The sequence below is a fragment of the Protopterus annectens genome, chromosome 2.part1 (genome assembly GCF_019279795.1).
Source record: "Protopterus annectens isolate FY-2018-M chromosome 2.part1, PAN1.0, whole genome shotgun sequence".
NCBI classification, from domain to species: domain Eukaryota; kingdom Metazoa; phylum Chordata; order Ceratodontiformes; family Protopteridae; genus Protopterus; species Protopterus annectens.
Genome location: NC_056729.1, coordinates 1130476247 through 1130492446, shown reverse-complemented (window position 1 = coordinate 1130492446; position 16200 = coordinate 1130476247). Strand labels below are relative to the sequence as shown.

Below are 16200 nucleotides of genomic sequence, written 5' to 3'. Positions count from 1 at the left end.
TGCAGGTGTCTTGTAAGGTGCATCCCAAATGGGGCATTGTACTCTATGATGGGTCTGATGAGTGATGCGTAGAGGGACCCAATGACCTCTTTCAATCTGGATGCAAACCCTTTTGTGATTAGGTGGGCCACATTGAAGGATTTTCTAACCACTTTGGCAATGTGATTATCAAAGGAGAGGTTACTATCTACTTGGTTCCCCAGATCCCTTATTACGTCTTCCATATTTAGGGGGCTACCACCTATGTGGTAGTTTGTGGGTACTTTGTTTCTTCCAAAGGGGATGACTAATCACTTTTTGGTATTTAGCTTGAGACAATGGTTTTGACACCCGGTATCTGTCTCAGTGAGACCCTTTTGGAGGATGTCTGTGTCAGCCGGAGAGTCAGTTTATATCCCATAGTTTACAGTCATCTGCGAACTTGGTCAGCCATAGTCCTTCTGTGCTTGCCTGTACCTCTGAGAAGTATATGCTAAACAGGAGGGGTCCTAGGACTGAGCCCTGGGGAACACCACTTGTAACTGGTTTAGAGTCAGACCTAGATCCCGCAACTCTTACCATGTGGGTTCTGTCCGTAAGCCAGTTGGCAACCCATCTCGTGACGTAGGGGTTTATGTTTAAGCTTGTGAGCTTGTCTATAATACCTGAGTGATGAATGGTGTTGAAGGCCTTTGCGAGGTCTAGGTAGGCTGTGTGGACAACTTTTCCCTCATCTATAGCCTTGGTAAATGTCTCAAAGAAGTCCACCAGGTTTAGGAGGCATGATCTGCCCTTAATAAAGCCGAACTGGGTAGGGTCCAGTGTTTGGAGGTTCACAATGTCTCTGTTAATGAGATCCATGATGATGAGCTCCATAGATTTGCAGACCAAGCTAGCCAGGCTTATAGGGTGATAGTACCCGGGGTCCGTTGTGGCTCCACCTTTGTGGAGCGGAATACTTATCTGGAGAACAAACACTAAATAAAATAAATAAATATGAAGTATTCTTGCTTAACTTGGGAACAGCTATGTTGAAAGCCACTACTGTTTAGACAAGTCTTGCCCCAAATGCCTCACATATGCCTTCCAGACAGAGTCACACCACTTTTATGGGAAGACATCAGAAACCTACACGTATTACAAACTGGGTGGTCAATGATGGAGTCTATCAGTGAAACTCTGAAAAGAACTGAATCCATTGCACACTGGAATCTGCTTCTGTAGTAACTCACTTGAGCTCTCTTAGCCTACCTACTAGCTGCATGTACCCGATAAAGTACCTGAGTTTAAGACTAAATCTAGCATTGAATACATCCCTAGACAAGGGTAACTATTGTTAATTAAGTAATCACAGAAGCAAAGATGAGGACTCTGCCACACCTATGTTTGTAATGCCAGGTCCAGACCATAACTCAGATCAATGCTGCAGATGAGACTGCCCTCCTCTACCCAGCAAGATGCCCCCATTGCATCAAAAGTTCAAGAATCCTAATCACATTTTTCCCAAAAAGTAAATTTCCAATGTGATCCAAATACTTAGCATGCAATATTATAAAGCAATTTAAGTGCACAGACTTGTACTTTTGAAGAAATTATAAAATCCAGGGATATGCAAACCCTCAAACTTAAAAGAAAGAATAAGCTTTACCCATGTGATTCTCATCACACCTGTCAGAGTACAACTTAAATTTTTTCAATTTAGCAAACTAAAACATGAAATAATATTGGAATGCCCTCGGAAACATAAAGACCTTATGAATGAGAAGCAAGTGAAGGCCCTGGAACCTTGGGGAGAAGAAAAGCTAATATAACATTTCTGCAATTAGAAAAAAACTTTAAACCATTTTTATAATGACTGTACATCAGAAAAACAACAGTTGCTCCAGAGAAGACCCCAATTAAACACACAGATACCCTATCTGAGAATGGTCCTCCAAATAAAAAAAATAAAAAAACTTTGCAGAAATGAAGGACAGTAGTTCAGAGATTTTTTTTATTGATTAATCCCATAGCCAAACAATAAGATAAATCTTTTCAACTGGATAAATAATTTTACTAAATCCACCTCAGGATCATTCAGATAGATCAAAAGATTACCTGTAAACACAGCAGTTTAGCAGCTGAAGCCTTTACATTGATGGACTTTTACTGAGTGTAACCTTAGTGTCTTTGCTAAAGGCTTAAGCAATAGGCAAAACAGAAGGTGAGGCAGTGTGTATTCTTGTATCGTGTATTGTTCCAAATTAAACAACAGTGACAATCTAGAACTATTTTTAAGTGTGGCACTGCCCCCCCCCCTCCACATTACTGAAACCAAGTGAATGAAATGGGTGCATTTGAAGACTCTTAAATCACAAAAAAAAAAAAAATCAGCTCAATCAAAAGTGCTCTTAGTATCACAATTAACAATTACTAATACTGGCTTTACCCCTTCAAGACCAAATTCTTTGGGATGTTATAAATGTTTGCCTCCATTCCAGAAAAAAACAGTATTATCCAGTTGCACCTGACAAGGCTTCCAGAGTGCAGGTTTTGCTGATGAACATGAATACTTTGTGATAATGATTTGATACAGAAACAGGCCTTTAGCATTGAGCTAGCAGGTGATCCTTTCCCTGTTTTAGAAGTGTGATAATGGCAGTCATTCAACTTAATGAACTGGAAAAGATAAAACTATATTTCATTGAAAAGAAAATCTGAAGAGCTAACTCCTCAGGATTTGGTAATATGCTCTTGAATAAAGCTCCCATGGATTTTAGAACCTCCACAAGTGTAATTTTATTGCAAAGATATAAACTAGGACCTCCAAGCTTCTAATGAAACACTCATTTGCTAGAGGAAAGACTGCATTAAAATGATTATTTCAAAAAAAGAGCTATAGACAGTGAGCAAATACCTGAAGTTTTTTATTGCAACTGCATATTTTACGTTCATATTAGTTATCTTCAAATATATGGTGAACTGAATATGTCTATTAAGGCAAACACATTCAGATACACATTAAGTGTTTAAATTTACTATATCTGATGTTTGTATTTCTTTAAGGTATGTGCATTCAAACACTATCTCTACTTATAAAATGTTTAGTAAAGGGGTATATGACCAAAAGTCAGTGCTAAGATCAAGTGCCATTACAGCAAATGCTATTAAATGAAATGGCACTTGATTTATCAAAAGTGTTTTAGGTGAGGGGATTCACTCTATGTACTCTCCCATGTAAGGAAATCCTCTGACCTGCTTCTTTAAGATAATAGGCTGTAAGGTCAATGCAATGCAAGCAAGAAGGCTAATTCCTTGATGGCACTTTCACTAAACTGTGTTCAACAATTTGCTGCTTATCCTCCAGGACTAAACTAAACCAAATGTTACCTTGCAATCCATATGTTAATGTGGGTAGTTACTTCACAAATTGTTAAAATTATTTAACATAAAATATTGCCAATACTAAATTTGGAAAATATGTACTTTTAATATATTTTAGCTTTCAGAAAATAAACTTTTTTAATGAAAGGTTCTCTTAGGAAATTTGTAAAAAAAATGCATGTTGTGCAGTACAATAAATGTTTGAACAAAATGAAAAAAACGTTTCAAAATACTAAGTTAGTGTGAGGAAGGCACTGTGCAGATTTAAATGTGCTCACAAAACAGTAAGAGCTATTTACCCTTTCAATCCTGTCTTTTGAATTTTGACATTTCTAGTTCAGGAATTTGCAGTTTTGCAGACGGAAAAAACGTTCTAAGGAAAGATAGTTTCATAGTTTCTTGTATGGCACATCATACTGAAGGAATATGGTTAAAACAAAACTTCCCCTAAACATGAAATACTCTACCAGAAGTAATTCAAAAAGATGACTTAACTAACATTCTTGGAAGCGCTCGAAAGCACACTTCAGTACAAATACAAGTGCAACTGTTAAAGGGAACCAAGTTACATCTAAAAAATTGGTGTCTAGGGTATCCTATTACAATTCACAAGGTACTCAGTAACGTGCAGCCAGAATAATATATAAATTCAGCTATGCAACCAGTGGAAATGTTTAAATAAATAATGTCAGTGCCCTTGTATATAATGCAGTGATTTGTGTAAATAACATTCATTTAAAAGCACAGTTATAGTAGTTGTAGAACTGTAAATGTTGATTGTAATGTAACTTGGATTTCAGTGTTGGCTTGAAATGTAACTTAGAAGATAATCTGTTTGTAAATGTTTTGAAGAGTTGTTACTGGCTGTTGGCAAGGTTGCAGCTGAAACTGTCTGTAGTCCAGTTCACTTACCTGAAGATAACCAACCAAATAAATAAACACATAAATAAATTAAAATAAATACATGTATAAGATACAAATAAATCAAATGTGAAGTCAACTGTCAAGAGTAATCGAGATCACATTTGGAAAGTCTAATACCTTATTGAAGGAGACTGTGTAAGTCAAGATACATAAGGTAACGTCTTAGTATTCTGTACATTCTTAGGGAATGTTTCATTTGTCTGAACTGTGCATAAATATTAGGAATTTAAAGTTTTAACAGTCAGTGTCTGGCATGAAAAAACTACACTGGCAATGTTTTTTTCTGTATGACATCTCTTCTTTAAGTTATAAGACATGATTAAATTGAATAAAAATGTCAAATGAACTAATATATATATATATATATATATATATATATATATATATATATATGTGTGTGTGTGTGTGTGTGTGTGTGTGTGTGTGTGTATTATATATAAAACTATATTAAAATCATTTTTACATATTTCAATAATTAATTAAACATATTGTGGGTTCGGTGGGGGTTGGGAGCAACACAAGAACTGCTACACAACTGGTAAATACGTCCCAAATGCAGTTTATTAGCTGTGCTACTGACTTATACTCCATCATTGCTAAGTTAGTGATTATAACATAAGATGTGATTCATGTCTGCTTCAGCTATTTATCTTCTGCACTACTTATTGACAAACTATGAACTTTTATTTTATAATACTACTTGAATTGAAATCCATCAAGCTTATTCGTATTGCTTATATTTATATGTATTCTGGTAAACTGTTGCTGTATATAGTAACCTTTGTAGGTTTGATGCATATTTGCCAAGCTACCTGAGTCATGGCTGAAAATAGTCCTTGAACCAGTCCACCTCCTTGACTAAAAATGTAAAATAGATAAAATTACTAATGACCATATCTTACATTCTGTGTTTAATTACATGTAAGATCATGTTTAATTAAATTTAAGACCATTACTTTGCATCTTTTCTTTAATTCCATTTGCTTAAGTTGAAATGCATGCCTTATAAAAAAGTTATGTTGCTAGGTTATCTTATTTCTCTCATATGTACTCACCTCCATGTATGTCCATGTTTTCTGAGATTTCTAAAATAACATGCTCAGTCATACGAGAGTGAAAAAGCGGATTGCTCAAGACCACTGTTCACTACACACACACACACACACACACACACACACACACACACACACACACACACACACACACACACACACACACACACACACACACAGACTCACACAAATATACACACACACACACACACACACACACACACACACACACACACACACTCACACACGACAGATAAAAAGTAGAACTATAGTATAAGTATAGGTGTACATATAAAATCAAGGGGGTGTTGTCCCCATATAGGATGGTGTACACTTGTTTTGAGTATTTTTCTTTACTCAACTGTTGCATTAACATTGTAAATGTTTATATCATAATGTTACACAGTATAAACCAAGCACTTTGTCAGATTTAAGTTTACATATCAGATACCATAGTTTCTTATATTTTTCACTCTGTGTATGGCTGGGTTTTAGTATGATCCATAGTTTTTTAGTTCAGAAGTTTTTATTGGAGCTGGGTTCTATTTGTTGGCTGTATATTAAGAACTAACTTCAGATGTGCCCATTGCTTAAGTTTTCAAACTTTAGCATGTGCTGTTGTTGCCTATCAATTATTTATTCTCCAGTCAGCCTGGACACCTTCTAGTTTCTCTGCAAGATGCATATTTGAAAAGTCTGTAGCAGCATGTCATATTAACAAATGCCTTTATATATCCTGTTTATTACAAACCTAATACATTTCTCTGAACTGCAGCATCATTTTATCTCTTACTTTCATGTTCTAATCACTCATAAAAATACTGCAATATAGCCTGATTGTCAGTGTTTTGGTATTTCAAAACCTCCATTCCTACCATCCTTAAAATGCCATCCATTATTCTGTGCTCTTGCTAACTGGTTTCTACTCTTCAACCGTAATTCTTTTTTTTTCTCCTTCTTACTATGTGCAAGCTTCCAACACATGATGTAATGTTAAATGAAGGTAATTATGATTGTTACAGATATTCCCGCTAGACAAATCCCACCTAATATCTACTCACTGTTATCATCTCCAGCAGTTTTTCCCCAAGTTGTTCACATACAGAGTGTTACTTTCCACATTTACACTATACAGACATGAACTCACAATCACTAAGGAACCAGCAAATTGTAAGAGCTACAGAAAGTTTCAGTGGAGATGATATTATGTAACAATAATACCCTCTGGTATGTTAAGTAGAATAATATGAGAAATTAATATCTCTAACTAAACATCCTCTAATGTTGCCTGAAAATACTTTGCTGTGTCAGACAGTTACAAGCAGAAAAAATGTAATTATTAGTACTCTGGCATTAAATGTTAACTCAGAATCTCATTCAAAGTGCCAAGTAAAACATGTTTACTCCTGTGACATGTTCGTGTTTATTTTGATATAATACATTAAGTACAGATTAGTAGAGACAGTACATATATGAAAGCAGTTTCCATTTTACAGCTGTTAATACATGGTGAGGTCTTACAACATCGCAAAATATTGCTTACAGTAATATCAACAAATCATATTAAATGAAACTAAGTAGGTTTTAGTCTCTGTTCAGAAATCACCTCAAATATGCACACAGGCAGAGACTTATTTTTAAGCAGTATTTCATCTTTTTCTAAAGCTGGTACTTGTAAACAAATAACCAAGTCATAAAATAAAATACTATAAAAATGAAATAAAATAGAAAAAAAAACAGCAGGTAGGAACCAAGAAACTTGACTTTAATCACTCTCCAGTGCTTCGGCAAAACCTTCAAGGAGTACAAACTGACAGAAATACATCTTCAGTTAACTATACATCACAATTAAACAATCAATCAATTACACTCCAAGTTAAGTCCCACAGAAGACAAAGTGTTATATTTTAAAATAAAAATACTTTCCTTATAAAGTAACTTATTTTTATACAAATACTCAGAATAAAAACCAGTTCGAACTTTCTCTAAAATAGTAGCTTTTAAACATTCAGAGTTCGAATTGTGACATAACATAAAGTGTTTAACCACAGGGCTCTCTTCTTTTTGTTTTATGATGTTCCTGATGTGCTCCTGAAGCCTTATTTTAAATTTATTTTTACTTTCACCTATGTATACCATACCACAGGGACATTACACAGAATAAATAATCCCTCAGTCTCAAAGGTATATCTTTTATTAGGGTAATACGCATGGCCATTAGTATATGGAAAATTTCTAACTACATAATTACATACCTTACAATGGCCACAAGAATATGTACCCATCATATTCACATTGCTAATACTCCCACTATACATAGGAAATTCAAATATGTTATGCACCAAGATATCCTTTAAACTTCAACCTCTTCTAAAAAAATACCCAAATCAGAAGAAATTAATGGAGCTAAATCTGCTGAATTCATTAAATATTTCCAATAGTACTTCACCAAATCAATCCAAATGATGCTAAAGGCTCCACATGTAGAAACAAAATATATCTGTCTTCTGTCGTTATTATTTCCCCCCCAACATTTTAATTTCCAAACATTCCTTTATTATCAGAGAATTCAGTTGTAACCTTATCTATTGCCATTTGTACTAAGTGACTATTATAGCCTCTAGATGTAAACATAGCATACATTGCATCCAATTCACTAAAAAAGTTACTGTCATTATTACACAATTAACCTTAAACATTCTCCATAAGGGAGAGAAGTTACAGTGCGTATCGGGTGACAACTGATGTCCTCTGACTACTGATTGCCATCTTCAAATAACCAGGTCATGTCTACTTAGGTTACTATGGCCCCATTCTGCTTTTTACCAGTACTGTCATTGTAAGAGGTGAAAAAAACACAAAAAGAAAAAGAAATTCAGATCATCACTATGAATTCCCTAACTGCTGCCAGCCACTGCATTTGCTAAATGTTCAGGACATAATTTCTGTGTGCCCTTTGGTGTTCAGTAGAGGAAACGTCAATTTTTTCTTACAAATGTCTTCACACAAGGCAACAAGATGTACTAAAGATGGATAGAATTGTTCTTACAGTAAAGCCATAGCATTAAAACCCTGATAAAATAGGGGAAAAGGAAAGAAAAATGTTCCTTAAATATAAACTCCCTTAGTTGTTGTCAGCCACTATATCGCTTTTACAAGTGCACCATGATTGCAATAGCCAATAGCAAGGTTGAGGGCCCTCTAATCTACCTGACCATTTGTTCTTGAAGGTGAACCTTACCAGCTGGGACAAATCATTCCACCCTAATCCATAGCCCTGCCATGGACCACTACTAAATTATACTAAAGCAGTATGAATTTTCCAGGGGAGACATTGAAATATGTGTGTGTGATACAGTGCTCTACTCCAGTAAACAAATTAAAATAAATAAATAATATTTTACTACCAGTAAAAATGAACATCTCAGTAGTAATTCTATAATATCCTAAGGAAATGCAAATAATTAAAAACAGAGTGTCTATTCATCTTCCTAACTATCCTCCTTCTAAGACATAATGGCAATGAAATTAATTCTGGCTCCATTACTTTTATTAATTTAGTTAGTTTGTTGGTTAATAAGTTAGTCATTGATTTAATTGATTGACTGATTTTATAACAAGATGGCAGGACCAGGACTGGTCCCAAAACCCTTTTGAACCATGATCTGAGCATATATATAATGATGTATAATATAGGCAAAAACACTTAAGATCTTAACAGTACAGTAGAGTTACAAGGCAAAAACAATAGTTCAATAAAATGATAAATAAGAAAAAGAACTGTGTAGAATCAAATATTTTGAGCAACATAGTTAACTATCTTGTCAGTTATACATCTGATATATATTAGCAGGTATTTATAAATGTCACATATAATACAGAAGTTGTTTAATGTATATGCATAGCAAATATTACACATTCAATATAATTTTAAAGGTAATGCACTAACAAGCAACCTTATGTAGATCAACTATACAAGTTAGCAATTTAGAATACTTTCAGTATGACTTAGAGTTAGGACTCAATTTCTCAAAGAAGTGCTTATCCATTTTGGTGCTTGTTTGGCTTGGTGTGAGATGTGAGTGCTTAAGTTAGCCATTTACTATAAAATGTAAGCAGAAGTAGGATGTTTGGAGATAGTCTAATATATTTTCCTAAATCTGGAGTGTGGTGTCTTTTTGCATACTTCTTTAGGCAGGTGATTCTAGCTGGCAGAAAGCACCTTCGAGAAACTCTTTTTACTGTCTACTTTTATGAAGTGGGGTCCGTGTGGATTAAATGATCAATCACTCTTTCTGCAGAGGCCATAAACCGAGGATAATATGGTAAGTTTGTTTTTGTAAAGAGAGGTAGTATCCTCTATGAAACAGTTTAAATGTGAAACAGTGGAGAGGAAGGAATGTTATGGTGGTTACAGATAGCCTGTTTACCTTTCTTAGTGTAAAGAAGTTGTGTCTGTTTCTTGTTGAATGGTGAATGAATTTCCATATTGTGTTCATTTTTTCTACAATGTGAATGGTTTAGGAGAAGTTATGAACTACAAGAGGAAGGACATACACTAGTCTGAGAATTAGCACACTCAACGACAGCTGTACTAGATGTTTAGGATAAATGACTGGATATTGAACAACATACCTTTATGTGTTGAGTAACACTTTATATTATGTCTATGTCTGATCTGAAAGAGATTGAAAAGGCAAGGATTATGTCTAGATCTTCCCTTATTACGAAAATCAAATAATCAGTCAGGAAATCCATCAGTTAGTCAGTCAGTAGCTTTCCCTCTATATACAACCCAATACATTGTATTTTTATGAATATGTGCATATATGGTCTTGTAAAAAAATACTTGGAAATGGTTGCATGATTCTTGTCTTCTCTGCTGCAAAATATTTCATTTTCTCTTACTATCTCATATATTCTAGTTAGACTGGATTGAAAGATAGTTGTAGGGGTAGAATCTGTGTCAAGAATTTTTAGTCATTTATTTTTAATCTAGTAAAATTATTTTTCCCTTCTTATAGCCTTTTCCACCATGACCTAGGCAAAAGATCAAGGGCAAATGCAGCATGTATATGGGAAATTAAGTTAGGCAATCATCTAGTTTATTTATTTAACACTTGTTTACCTGGAAAGCCTGACTTGGAACAAAACCAATTTTCAGTCGGAGCCCAGGAAGAAATGCTCTAGATGTAAGTCTTTGTAACATGGGAGAAAACCAGAGCACCTGGAGAAAACCCACATGGATGCAGGGAGGACATACAGACTCTGCACAGAAAGTGGCCCAGCTGGGAATCAAACTGGAGCACCTCTTGCTGTAAGGCAATGCAAACGCTGCACCACTACGCCATCCAAAATACTAAAATAAGTTTATTTTAGTATATGGGAAGAAAACTAGTATGTCCAGAGCAACCGCATGCAAAACTCAACAGAGACTTTCACTAAAAGTCAAGATAGTACCTCAGACTTTGAAATGCAGACATCTTATCATTTAGCCACCATGTTCACACTTTGCTGTTTAATTCTGCCTTTCCCAGGCTATGAAATGTTCCTCTTAAACTCATATCCATCACTTCTTCAGAGCCTAGAACATTATTTGCACCCGACTGACACAAAGGACATGTAGAGCATCTTTAAAGCATTCTTGGCATTTTTGTCCTGTTTAGGGTAATCTGAACACTAATTTGTTGAGTGAGCGAGCGAGTGAGTGAGTGAGTGAGTGAGTGAGTGAGTGAGTGAGTGAGGGAGTGAGTGAGTGAGTGAGTGATTGTGTACTTCTGATAATCAGGAAAATCTATCTAGTCAGAGTTTATTAGGATTGAAAACTTAAGGAAGAAAGTTCCAGTTCAAAGTTTATCAGAATTAGTGTAAAATATCCAAGTACAGAACAGAAAATGCACGCATTCATATGAAACAAATAAAACATGCAGTCATGTAATTTGACACTAAATAGGCACAATACAAAGGGAAAGGAAATGCAAATGTTATGCATTAATATTAATCAACTAGTTACCAGTGTGGTTACCAGCATAAGCTATATGGATCTCTATGTAATATGTTCCGGTCTAAAGACCAAGGCCCTATAAAACCTCCAATGAACAACATTTTAGTAATTCCAACTTAGCATGAGTGACAGAAAGAAAGGGGGCAGTGGGAGAAAGAAAGCACAGTCATATATTAAGAAGTAGGAAGAGATGGCTGGGCAAGACTTAGAAAGCAAAGGAGAGGAAAAGTGATATTTTTGAAGCCGTAAATTTCATGATATACAGTTACAAGGAGACCTATTGAGCAACAAGGACAAAGCAAAGATAATAGGAATGGGGTATTAGATAGAGGAAGGATAATAAAAGAATCAAAATAAAATGATAATATGGTTTATAGGCTCTGCCGACATGGGTATTTTCATGAATAATTATTCTAAGTGATGGAAACTTAATGAATAATAATTATCATGGAGAAATTAGAAATAGATAAAAACAGAGGGCCTACTGTCAATAACCACAGCATAGTGCTACTAATAATATAGTGACAGTGACATTAACAGAGAGTAAAGAATGTCAGTAACCACAGCATAGTGCTGCTAATAATACAGTGACAGTGACAGTAACAGAGAGTAAAGAGTGTCAGTAACCACATCATAGTGCTGCTAACAGTATAGTGATGGTGACAGTAACACAGAGTAGAGTGTCAGTAACCGCAGCATAGTGCTGCTAATAATATAGTGACAGTGACAGTAATAGAGAGTAAAGAGTGTCAGTAACCACAGCACTGCACTGTTAATAATATAGTGACAGTACAGTAACAGAGAGTAAAGACTGTCAGTAACCACAGCACTGTGTTGCTAATAATATAGTGACAGTGACAGCAACAGAAAGCAAAAAGTGTCAGTAACCACAGCGCAGTGCTGCTAATAATATAGTGACAGTACAAAAACAGAGAGTAAAGAGTGTCAGTAACCACAGCATTGTGCTGCTAATAGTATAGTGACAGTGACAGTAACAAAGAGTAAAGAGTGTCAGTAACCATAGCATAGTGCTGCTAATAATATAGTGACAGTAACAGAGAGTAAAGAGTGTCAGTAACCACAGCATAGTGCTGCTAATAATATAGTGACAGTACAAAAACAGAGAGTAAAAAGTGTCAGTAACCACAGCATTGTGCTGCTAATAGTATAGTGACAGTGACAGTAACAAAGAGTAAAGAGTGTCAGTAACCATAGCATAGTGCTGCTAATAATATAGTGACAGTAACAGAGAGTAAAGAGTGTCAGCAACTGCAGCATACTGCTGCTAATAATATAGTGACAGTGACAGTAACAGAGAGTAAAGAGTGTCAGCAACTGCAGCATAGTGCTGCTAATAATATAGTGACAGTAATAGAGAGTAAAGAGTGTCAGCAACTGCAGCATAGTGCTGCTAATAATATAGTGACAGTGACAGTAGCAGAGAGTAAAGAGTGTCAGCAACTGCAGCATAGTGCTGCTAATAATACAGTGACAGTAACAGAGAGTAAAGAGTGTCAGCAACTGCAGCATAGTGCTGCTAATAATATAGTGACAATGACAGTAACAGAGAGTAAAGAGTGTCAGTAACCACAGCACAGTGTTGCCAATAATATAGTGACAGTGACAGTAACAGAGAGTAAAGAGTGTCAGTAACCACAGCATAGTGCTGCTAATAGCACAATGACAATGATAGTAACAAAGATTAAAGAGTGTCAGTAACCACAGCATAATGCTGCTAATAATATAGTGACAGTGACAGTAACAGAGAGTAAAGAGTGTCAGTAACCACAGCATAGCGCTACTAATAATATAGTGACAATGACAGTAACAGAGAATAAAGAGTGTCAGTAACCGCAGCACAGTGCTTCTAATAATATAGTGACAGGAATAGAGATTAAGGAGTGTCAGTAACTGCAGCATAGTGCTGCTAATAATATAGTGACAGTGACAGTAACAGAGAGTAAAGAGTGTCAGTAACCACAGCACAGTGTGATAATAATATAGTGACAGTGACAGTAACAGAGAGTAAAGAGTGTCAGTAACCACAGCACAGTGTGATAATAATATAGTGACAGTGACAGTAACAGAGAGTAAAGAGTGTCGGCAACCACATCACAGTGCTGCTAATAATATAGTGACAGTGACAGTAACAGAGAGTAAAGAGTGTCAGTAACTACAGCACAGTGTGATAATAATATAGTGACAGTGACAGTAACAGAAAGTAAAGAGTATCAGTAACCACAGCATAGTGCTGCTAATAATATAGTGACAGTACAGTAAGAGAGTAAAGAGTGTCAGTAACTGCATCATAATGCCGATAATAATATAGTGACAGTACAGTAACAGAGAGTAAAAAGTGTCTGTAACCACAGCATAGTACTGCTAATAATATAGTGACAGTGACAGTAACAGAAAGTAAAGAGTCTTAAACAGGAGAAGAAGGTATGAACAGAGCTGGAGTGATTCTAAGCAATAGCTAGTAAATAAATAAATTGTAAGGTTTTTGCAGCTTGTCACTTATACTTGGATCTGCTTCTAAAAATATGAGTTAAACAAATTATTTTAGCTCTCACATAAGCTTATGAGTCAAGAGCTAAAAATGTGCTTAGTAACCAAAAAATACTAGGCCAACTACTCATCAGTGATGACTGCAGAATCTTTCTACATGGAGTAGCTAATCATTTTCCCATATGTTGTAGAAAGTGTCAGGCAGACTTTTAAAATCTATTATCTATCTTATAATATTTGGAAAGTTTGGAAATGTAAACTTTCACTTACTTTTTTTTTCCTATACAGGCATATTCACAAAAACAGCATTAATTCTCTATATGTGTGCAATCTTGTATGCCAGTTTTGTCTGAAAAATCATACTCATTGAAACTACCATTTCAGCACATTTTTAATCTTTTTAATCATGAGTGCAAGTTAGTTGACTTATTGCATTGACCCAGACTCTCTACAGCATTTTTGCCAGGCCTAGATTTATATGCCTTCTGTTGTATGTTGGTTAATACTGATCTAACACAAACAATAGTAAAATGTAAAACAAGTTTGCTGACTCAGGCAGCTAACCAGTAATAATGTCAAATGGTTTGCCATGGAGCTCCATTTAAAACATGGAGGGAAAAATAAGTGTCTCACCTCAGAGGTTTGTACTGAAACCTTAGAGGCCATGACAATTCTTGAGTATCCTTCAAGGCAATCAGCTCACAGATGAACTTTAATACATGTAAAGATAAAATAAAATCTGCATAAAATATTAGGCAAGTAATCAAATGGCTCTAGAGGTGGGTCATCTGCAGGACCTACTGAGCATTTAAATATTGTTGTTATCATCAAATTGTATCTATCTCTATCACTTTCATCAGATTTTTCAAACAGAAACATTAAAATAATGATATTGACATGATCATCCAGACTTTCCTAGGGGAAAACTTCATGCACTGTTACTCATTTTCATCATGTTCAAATTTAATTTTATAGGAGAGTTACTTTCTTACACACACTTTCCCAAGTTTCCCTGTATGCCAAACTTCCTTCCACATGAAAGAGTTCAAGATCTGACATAGACTATGCCCATAGTATAACAACAGCAGTTACATTTTCACTCACTTGCTCAGACAAATAGGACTTCCTGCTTTCTGCCTTCTAAATAAATGAATAATTTCAAAAGATTTGGTCTGTTACAGTCATTATATTATACAACATATCATTTAAAATTACTTCTGTTGCATTTTTTAAATGCACAGAGCAGCCAGGTCCTCATACGGTTTATGCCATACTCATATAGGTCTACTCTAAAAATAATCCTGTTTTACTTAGCTACTAAGACTTACAGTATCATCTGTTTAATTTGAAAATTAATGCTACTGAGTTAGTTGTGTCTGCTGCAAAAATATGGTTCTTTTAAATGCTTTTAAATGCTGCTGTAGGTATTCTTTAAAATTAATAAAGACAAATGCGTGGTGCTCCTCTCTGACTTTTTTAATAAAATCCATGCTAGCTGATTGAATCATGTACATGTTTTGCTACGTAGGTATAGAATGAAACCTACATACAAATAAGATTAAATAATTTCTAGACACAGATTATGTTTTTATCTGTTTTAATGTTTTATGTCCATTAATAAAATGCATACATCATTTCTACTAGGAAGCATTAAAACTCTTCATCACACATTTTCTATTAAGCTAAATTCAAATATAAGAGCTAAAAGGCTATATACAAAAATAGAGAGTTTGTGACACATACACTAGAATGCTTTTAAAGTGTACTGTGTCTACCATACATGTAAAAAATTGACAACATATGCACAAAATAAATTATAATGACTTACGCATTATGAATGTAATTTCAGTATTGTACCATGAATCAAAATAACACTGCAAGCCCTTTAAGAGTATACAAGGAACATAACACAAATACAAAATAATATATTTTTAATAGAATATGTCAAATAAGCACAGGAGATATTTTCTGTACTATCGTTCAAAACAACAGTAGCTGTATTTCAGTTATGATATCTTATTTTCATCTTACTGTTTCTTTTCAAATTAGTATCTGGTTCTTAAAGAACAGAAAATGTCATAATTTTAAAGCATTAAAGAATTTCCTAGTTACATAATTAGTTAAAATCTTATGGAATTTGGTGACAAGAATGCTTAACAATTTAAAGTGTAAGACGCGGCAATAAAAATCATTATGTTTCTAAACAAGTACACACAGCTTATCATGCATACAGCACATTCTATGTTCTCAGATGTTAAAATATGAAACCTTTCATTGGGCTTCAGTAATATTCCAGTTATAGAAACAATTGGCATTTCAGCCTGCCTAGCCTTTGATAGGTTATAAATCAATCTTATATGCACTACTTAT

General features: G+C 34.9%; 1 protein-coding gene across 3 annotated transcripts in view; it reads right to left on the bottom strand.

Annotated features, from left to right (window-relative positions):
* The window catches only part of TFAP2B (transcription factor AP-2 beta), a 157723-nt gene that overhangs the window by 53171 nt on the left and 88352 nt on the right, over positions 1 to 16200 (bottom strand). The window lies entirely within an intron of this gene.